This window comes from Oncorhynchus kisutch, unplaced genomic scaffold (assembly GCF_002021735.2).
Source record: "Oncorhynchus kisutch isolate 150728-3 unplaced genomic scaffold, Okis_V2 scaffold1146, whole genome shotgun sequence".
Lineage (NCBI taxonomy): Eukaryota > Metazoa > Chordata > Actinopteri > Salmoniformes > Salmonidae > Oncorhynchus > Oncorhynchus kisutch.
Genome location: NW_022263091.1, coordinates 48624 through 57069, shown reverse-complemented (window position 1 = coordinate 57069; position 8446 = coordinate 48624). Strand labels below are relative to the sequence as shown.

The following is an 8446-nucleotide window of genomic DNA, read 5'->3' as shown; positions in this document are numbered from 1 at the left end:
CTCTCTCCATCCCTCTCTCTTAGACTCATTCCCAGAGAGTTGCCTGCTGTTCAGCAGATCAGATGTGTGTTTTCTTGGATGGGAAGATTATTAGGTGGAATGGTGGAAGGGGATTAGTGTGACACCTGTGGAATTAGATGTCACTCCGTTGCTGTGACGGGGAACGTCTTCTGTGTGACACCTGTGGAATTAGATGTCACTCTCTAGTTTTGACAGGGAACCTCTTCTGTGTGACACCTGTGGAATTAGATGTCACTCCATAGCTGTGACGGGGAACCTCTTCTGTGTGACATACTCTTGTACATGTGAACACACACACACACAGCCCATCACGGCCCCCAGCGGAGAGAGAGAGAGATTGGAACAGAATGGAATTTGAAACGTTTTAGCCAAAAATGTTTACACAGTAAAGGTGTTTTTTGCAGAAACGTTTCAGATTTCGTTCCGTTCTCCGACTACACAGCAGCGGAAGAGGAGGACCAGCCGTCGCCGTGAGACACAGACGCACATGCCGTAAAGCAGAAGAAACCGCCGTAAACACCCCCTTGACCTCTGACCTATATGACCAAACAGGATGTCAATTTTCCTGGGATGTGATTGGATAGAGAGACTGACAATGATGTGTATGCAATAGCTCAGCGATATGTCTAACATTACACCTAGACAGAAGACAAGGTGAAGCTATTTCAACTTATTTATCCAGTATTTTAGGATACCTCCTCATACCTTACCGCATGTCACCCTACTGTCTTATAGGATGGACTAACAGGTGCGTTGGTTGGGAATCACAGGTCATTTCCTCTGTGATGTGAGTGGATGATGTGAGTGGATGATGTGAGTGGATGATGGGAGTGGATGATGGGAGTGGATGATGGGAGTGGATGATGTGAATGGATGATGGGAGTGGATGATGTGAGTGGATGATGTGAGTGGATGATGGGACTCTTTTCCCATAGTTGTCTGATGGAGCAGAGTAGAATTCCCTTCTGAGAATTCACTAGGGACAAACACAAGTCATTCAGCACTATGGGATAAACACACACACACACACACACACTCACACGCACACACACACACACACTCACACGCACGCACACGCACACACACACACACGCACACGCTCACACGCACACACACACACACACACACACTCACACACACAGATTGAGATCGGCATATCTTTACAGTGAACTATACATCAGTGTGGCTGTGTAATGCCAATAACAGTGTGGGAACGTTTACAACCCTAAAGGGACTTATGTAACCATGGTGACCTCCCAGTCCCTATATAGTCACCCTTCATCTCCCCATGGTGATGGATCAGAATGGGATATGTAACCTCCCAGCCCCTATAGAGTCACCCTTCCTCTCCCCATGGTGATGGTGACGATGAGGATGATGAAGAGGAGGAGGAGGATCAGAATGGGATATGTAATATTATGCTGAGAGGTGTAAGCAATTCATTCAAGCAACTCTCTCTTTATCAATTCATTCAAGCAACTCTCTCTTTATCAATTAAATTCAAGCAACGCTTTGTCAATTAAATTAATTCAAGCAACTCTCTTTATCAATTAAATTAATTCAAGCAACTCTCTCTTTATCAATTAAATTAATTCAAGCAACTCTCTTTATCAATTAAATTAATTCAAGCAACTCTCTCTTTATCAATTAAATTAATTCAAGCAACTCTCTTTATCAATTAAATTAATTCAAGCAACTCTCTCTTTATCAATTAAATTAATTCAAGCAACTCTCTTTATCAATTAAATTAATTCAAGCAACTCTCTCTTTATCAATTAAATTAATTCAAGCAACTCTCTTTATCAATTAAATTAATTCAAGCAACTCTCTCTTTATCAATTCAATTAATTCAAGCAACTCTCTTTATCAATTCAATTCAAGCAACGCTTTATCAATTTAATTAATTCAAGCAACTTTCTTTATCAATTCAATTAATTCAAGCAACTCTCTCTTTATCAATTTAATTCAAGGGGCTTTATCGTCATGGGAAACATGTGTTACAGTTTTTTTCGATTGCTAAATGACAGTGGACACAACTGGAGTCACATGTGCAAAACTCTAACTACAGTCTGCACAGCAGCAGTTCATGTGGACCAAACTCTAGTTCGTTTTTCATTGCTTGAACACAGTTTTCAAAACACTTATCCCATGACTTTAACCACAACCTGCACAACACTGTGGATTTACAGCACTTTGTTCAAATGCTAACACACTGCTGTCAAAACTGTGAACCACACATTCAAAACGGAATAGATTTCAGCCTTGTGCCTTTCAAACACTGCTGATTGCAATTTCAGCTGAAAGGCTAAGCAGGTGTCTTGTTTTAGACTTGTTAGTGAACACACACACATATTACAGTATATATAGGTAGAGCTCAGAAAGACTCATTTTGGAAATGGAACAAGGAAGATGGGTTCGTGGAGGGAGAAGGGTGGCAGGGAGAGGGCGGATGCGTGGAGGAAGACAAAGAAGACAAAGAGCTGTTATTTCAGATGAAATAAGGGCTACACTTATAGACCATGTTGTGAACCATGGTCTCTCATTGAGAGAGGCAGGGTTGAGGGTGCAACCCAATCTGCAAAGATCCACAGTGGCATCTGTAATGCAAATTTTCCATCATGCAAACAGGTGAGAGTTACATCCTTACAGTAAATGAAAACATTACAGGAATCTATTTTGTATTGCAATTATAGAATATTTACACAGATATATATTACAGTAAGTTTGACTGTAAAATATATTTTTACAACAGGACCTAAAGGCTGCCCCCAACAGGGGGAAGAGGACAAATATTTTCAGATGCACAGGAAAATGCTATTGTTGACATGGTTGTTGTCAACAATGCAATAAAACTGCGGGGGATTCAAGATAGAGTGCTGGCTGATAATGATATATTTGAAAATGTTAATTCTGTCAGCACAACTATTGCTCGAGTCCTAAAGAAACACCAAGTTACAATGAAACAGTTATACACTGTACCATTCGAGAGAAACAGTGAACGGGTAAAAGAGCAAAGATACCAATATGTCCAGGTAAGACGTCTGAGGTTACGTACACAGCTATACAAAATATTCACAGTAAAAAAAAACACAGTAAAACACAGTAAAAACACAGTAAAACTGTGCACTTACTGTTTTTCAGAGAGTAATGGAGGTGGAAGCACTGGAAAGACCACATTCATTTGTATTTATCGATGAAGCTGGATTTAACCTTGCCAAAACACGGCGCAGAGGAAGGAATGTTATAGGTCAAAGGGTCACTGTGGAGGTTCCAGGCCAAAGGGGGGGAAATATCACCTTGTGTGCTGCAATGGCCAATGATGGTTTGCTTCTCAACACACCACTCATTGGCCCATACAACACAGAAAGGCTTATAGCTTTCCTAGAACATCTCTATGCTCAGCTAGTGCCAGCAGAACAGGGGGAGCCAGTAAGAAACCCCCAAGTTTTTGTCATAGTTTGCGATAACGTTGCTTTTCACCACTCTGCAGCTGTCACAGATTGGTTTGCAGCACATCACAGATTTATGGTTTTATACCTGCCTGCATATTCACCCTTCCTCAACCCAATAGAGGAGTTTTTCTCTGCCTGGAGGTGGAAAGTGTTTGGTCACCACCCACATGACCAAATGTCTCTTTTGGAAGCCATGCGTGCTGGATGTGATGACACGAGTCCAGAGGACTGCCAGGGATGGATAAGGCACTCCAGAAGGTTCTTCCCCAGGTGCATGGCAAGAGAAAACATTAGATGTGATGTTGAAGAAAACCTGTGTCCTGATGCTAGAGAGAGGCAGGATTAGCCCCTCAATTATTTGTTTGAATTACAGAATGTACTTTTAGTTTCTACCTTTTAATTTCTCATTACTGTAATTCCGTAAATTACTACAGACTATTGAAGCAAACTGCTAAATTTAATTTACCTTAAAGAATTGTTATGTTCTAAAAAATTTAATAAATGTGAAAGAGTGTCACTCTTTTCTTTGAAGAAAATATGACTTTGTATGAAGTCACTGAAATGGTTCAAACTGTAAAGATGAAAGTTAGTATTTTCTGTATTGGTGATGCTAGTGTTTTGACTCTCAGTGTGTTCTGAGTGACAGTGTGTTATCTCAGTGAGGGTTGTGCATAGTGTTTTGACTCTCAGTGTGTTCTGAGTGACAGTGTGTGTTATCTCAGTGAGGGTTGTGCATAGTGTTTTGACTCTCAGTGTGTTCTGAGTGACAGTGTGTTTTATCTCAGTGAGGGTTGTGCATAGTGTTTTGACTCTCAGTGTGTTCTGAGTGACAGTGTGTGTTATCTCAGTGAGGGTTGTGCATAGTGTTTTTACTCTCAGTGTGTTCTGAGTGACAGTGTGTTATCTCAGTGAGGGTTGTGCATAGTGTTTTGACTCTCAGTGTGTTCTGAGTGACAGTGTGTGTTATCTCAGTGAGGGTTGTGCATAGTGTTTTTACTCTCAGTGTGTTCTGAGTGACAGTGTGTGTTATCTCAGTGAGGGTTGTGCATAGTGTTTTTACTCTCAGTGTGTTCTGAGTGACAGTGTGTGTTATCTCAGTGAGGGTTGTGCATAGTGTTTTTACTCTCAGTGTGTTCTGAGTGACAGTGTGTGTTATCTCAGTGAGGGTTGTGCATAGTGTTTTTACTCTCAGTGTGTTCTGAGTGACAGTGTGTGTTATCTCAGTGAGGGTTGTGCATAGTGTTTTGACTCTCAGTGTGTTCTGAGGGACAGTGTGTGTTATCTCAGTGAGGGTTGTGCATAGTGTTTTTACTCTCAGTGTGTTCTGAGTGACAGTGTGTGTTATCTCAGTGAGGGTTGTGCATAGTGTTTTTACTCTCAGTGTGTTCTGAGTGACAGTGTGTGTTATCTCAGTGAGGGTTGTGCATAGTGTTTTTACTCTCAGTGTGTTCTGAGTGACAGTGTGTGTTATCTCAGTGAGGGTTGTGCATAGTGTTTTGACTCTCAGTGTGTTCTGAGTGACAGTGTGTGTTATCTCAGTGAGGGTTGTGCATAGTGTTTTTACTCTCAGTGTGTTCTGAGTGACAGTGTGTTATCTCAGTGAGGGTTGTGCATAGTGTTTTTACTCTCAGTGTGTTCTGAGTGACAGTGTGTGTTATCTCAGTGAGGGTTGTGCATAGTGTTTTGACTCTCAGTGTGTTCTGAGTGACAGTGTGTGTTATCTCAGTGAGGGTTGTGCATAGTGTTTTTACTCTCAGTGTGTTCTGAGTGACAGTGTGTGTTATCTCAGTGAGGGTTGTGCATAGTGTTTTTACTCTCAGTGTGTTCTGAGTGACAGTGTGTGTTATCTCAGTGAGGGTTGTGCATAGTGTTTTTACTCTCAGTGTTTTCTGAGTGACAGTGTGTGTTATCTCAGTGAGGGTTGTGCATAGTGTTTTTACTCTCAGTGTGTTCTGAGTGACAGTGTGTGTTATCTCAGTGAGGGTTGTGCATAGTGTTTTGACTCTCAGTGTGTTCTGAGGGACAGTGTGTGTTATCTCAGTGAGGGTTGTGCATAGTGTTTTTACTCTCAGTGTGTTCTGAGTGACAGTGTGTGTTATCTCAGTGAGGGTTGTGCATAGTGTTTTTACTCTCAGTGTGTTCTGAGTGACAGTGTGTGTTATCTCAGTGAGGGTTGTGCATAGTGTTTTTACTCTCAGTGTGTTCTGAGTGACAGTGTGTGTTATCTCAGTGAGGGTTGTGCATAGTGTTTTTACTCTCAGTGTGTTCTGAGTGACAGTGTGTGTTATCTCAGTGAGGGTTGTGCATAGTGTTTTTACTCTCAGTGTGTTCTGAGTGACAGTGTGTGTTATCTCAGTGAGGGTTGTGCATAGTGTTTTTACTCTCAGTGTGTTCTGAGTGACAGTGTGTTTTATCTCAGTGAGGGTTGTGCATAGTGTTTTGACTCTCAGTGTGTTCTGAGTGACAGTGTGTGTTATCTCAGTGAGGGTTGTGCATAGTGTTTTGACTCTCAGTGTGTTCTGAGTGACAGTGTGTGTTATCTCAGTGAGGGTTGTGCATAGTGTTTTTACTCTCAGTGTGTTCTGAGTGACAGTGTGTGTTATCTCAGTGAGGGTTGTGCATAGTGTTTTTACTCTCAGTGTGTTCTGAGTGACAGTGTGTGTTATCTCAGTGAGGGTTGTGCATAGTGTTTGGCTGCACTGAGCGTGTTTTGAGCCATGTGTTAAGAGTTGTGTTGCTTGGAATGAGTTTTGCAGGTGATGTGAACTGTTTAGCTCAGGTGACTGTTGGTAGTGCAGACTGTAGTTAGAGTTTTGCACATGTGACTCTAGTTGTGCCCACTGTCGTTTAGCAATCGAAAAAAAACTGTAACCTTGCCAAAGCAAGTGAGGTAGATAATAAACGTGAAATAAACAATAGAAATGAACAGTAAACATTACACATACAGAAGTTTCAAAACAATAAAGACACTACAGATGTCATATTATATACAGTGCCTTGCGAAAGTATTCGGCCCCCTTGAACTTTGCGACCTTTTGCCACATTTCGGGCTTCAAACATAAAGATATAAAACTGTATTTTTTTGTGAAGAATCAACAACAAGTGGGACACAATCATGAAGTGGAACGACATTTATTGGATATTTCAAACTTTTTTAACAAATCAAAAACGGAAAAATTGGGCGTGCAAAATTATTCAGCCCCCTTAAGTTGCATGAAGCATCCCTCACTCCCACATTCTACTACCTTAACGTGCCCTTAGCGTGGTGTTTATTGAATGCAATAACTACTTTTTACTGTTGTGATGTAAAAGTGTATAATTATTGCTTAAGCTCAAGGCTTTCAATGGTATTTTACTTTGTAGCGCCACCTTTTGTTGCGATTACAGCTGTAAGTCACTTGGGGTATGTCTCTATCAGTTTTGCACATCGAGAGACTGAAATTGTTTCCCATTCCTCCTTGCAAAACAGCTCGAGCTCAGTGAGGTTGGATGGAGAGCATTTGTGAACAGCATTTTTCAGTTCTTTCCACAGATTCTCGATTGGATTCAGGTCTGGACTTTGACTTGGCCATTCTAACACCTGGATATGTTTATTTTTGAACCATTCCATTGTAGATTTTGCTTTATGTTTTGGATCATTGTCTTGTTGGAAGACAAATCTTCGTCCCAGTCTCAGGTCTTTTGCAGACTCCATCAGGTTTTCTTCCAGAATGTTCCTGTATATGGCTCCATCCATCTTCCCATCAATTTTAACCATCTTCCCTGTCCCTGCTGAAGAAAAGCAGGCCCAAACCATGATGCTGCCACCACCATGTTTGACAGTGGGGATGGTGTGTTCAGGGTGATGAGCTGTGTTGCTTTTACGCCAAACATAACGTTTTGCATTGTTGCCAAAAAGTTCCATTTTGGTTTCATCTGACCAGAGCACCTTCTTCCACATGTTTGGTGTGTCTCCCAGGTGGCTTGTGGCAAACTTTAAACGACACTTTTTATGGATATCTTTAAGAAATGGCTTTCTTCTTGCCACTCTTCCATAAAGGCCAGAGTTGTGCAATATACGACTGATTGTTGTCCTATGGACAGAGTCTCCCACCTCAGCTGTAGATCTCTGCAGTTCATCCAGAGTGATCACGGGCCTCTTGGCTGCATCTCTGATCAGTCTTCTCCTTGTATGAGCTGAAAGTTTAGAGGGACGGCCAGGTCTTGGTAGATTTGCAGTGGTCTGATACTCCTTCCATTTCAATATTATCGCTTGCACAGTGCTCCTTGGGATGTTTAAAGCTTGGGAAATCTTTTTGTATCCAAATCCGGCTTTAAACTTCTTCACAACAGTATCTCGGACCTGCCTGGTGTGTTCCTTGTTCTTCATGATGCTCTCTGCGCTTTTAACGGACCTCTGAGACTATCACAGTGCAGGTGCATTTATACGGAGACTTGATTACACACAGGTGGATTGTATTTATCATCATTAGTCATTTAGGTCAACATTGGATCATTCAGAGATCCTCACTGAACTTCTGGAGAGAGTTTGCTGCACTGAAAGTAAAGGGGCTGAATAATTTTGCACGCCCAATTTTTCAGTTTTTGATTTGTTAAAATTTTTTGAAATATCCAATAAATGTCGTTCCACTTCATGATTGTGTCCCACTTGTTGTTGATTCTTCACAAAAAATACAGTTTTATATCTTTATGTTTGAAGCCTGAAGTGTGGCAAAAGGTCGCAAAGTTCAAGGGGGCCGAATACCTTCGCAAGGCACTGTATATACAGTGTTGTAACAATGTACAAATAGTTAAAGTACACAAGAGAAAATAAATAAACATAAATATGGGTTGTATTTACAATGGTGTTTGTTCTTCACTGGTTGACCTTTTCTTGTGGCAACAGGTCACAAATCTTGCTGCTGTGATGGCAGACTGTGGTATTTCACCCAGTAGAGAGTTTATCAAAATTGGGTTTGTTTTTAAATTCTTTG

At 41.2% G+C, this 8446-nt stretch overlaps 1 protein-coding gene across 1 annotated transcript in view; it reads left to right on the top strand.

The window, feature by feature from the left end:
- The first annotated feature begins 2376 nt into the window (after positions 1 to 2376).
- Positions 2377 to 8446, top strand: part of LOC116364995 (glucagon receptor) — a 28946-nt gene continuing 22876 nt past the window's right edge. Inside the window, exons 1-2 of the mRNA XM_031817774.1 lie at positions 2377 to 3053; positions 3163 to 3743. The gene's annotated coding sequence lies outside the window, so the exon portion shown is untranslated. The remainder of the gene's footprint in view (positions 3054 to 3162; positions 3744 to 8446) is intronic.